Here is a 572-nt window from a genome sequence, read left to right as displayed (position 1 = left end):
TACTTACTTCAATTGGTGGGTCAGGTTTTGGATTTTCTCCCATATAATGCTGCAGGCGTTGGAGCATGACTCTTTCACTAAATTCTAGGGCAGGTCGTCTTCGGGATCTTTGCAACTGAATTCCGGAATAGCCTCGGATTTTTCCAGACTGTACCGCCGACCGAACATCCCAGTTATTTGAGAGAGCGAAGTGCTCAAATTCTTTTTTCAATTGCTGAAGAAAGAGCAATATATTTTTTTTTAAGAGAAAGGCATTTAAATATTGTGGGAAAACACAGCGCCGTTGATTTAAGAATTTTTTCGCCTCACCTTGTAAAAGGCAGCCTTCTTAATAAGGTATTTGGTCTGGCCATGGAGACTATCGCCGTCAGTCCACACGGATACTGTTTGACAGTAGTCTTCAAAAATCTCCTCGCTTGGCACAAATGTTTCGTTGCTCCCCTGTTTTACGGCCAGGCTGACAAATCGCCTTAAAAAAGGGCATTTTGTGCCGCGTTTTTGTTTTAAAATAACTTGCCTCGTATTTGCGAACTTCGGCATTTTGAGTTAGTCCTTCTGGAAAAAAAGGTAAA

Source organism: Montipora foliosa, chromosome 6 (assembly GCF_036669935.1).
Source record: "Montipora foliosa isolate CH-2021 chromosome 6, ASM3666993v2, whole genome shotgun sequence".
Taxonomy (NCBI): domain Eukaryota; kingdom Metazoa; phylum Cnidaria; class Anthozoa; order Scleractinia; family Acroporidae; genus Montipora; species Montipora foliosa.
This window is presented reverse-complemented; position numbering follows the sequence as displayed.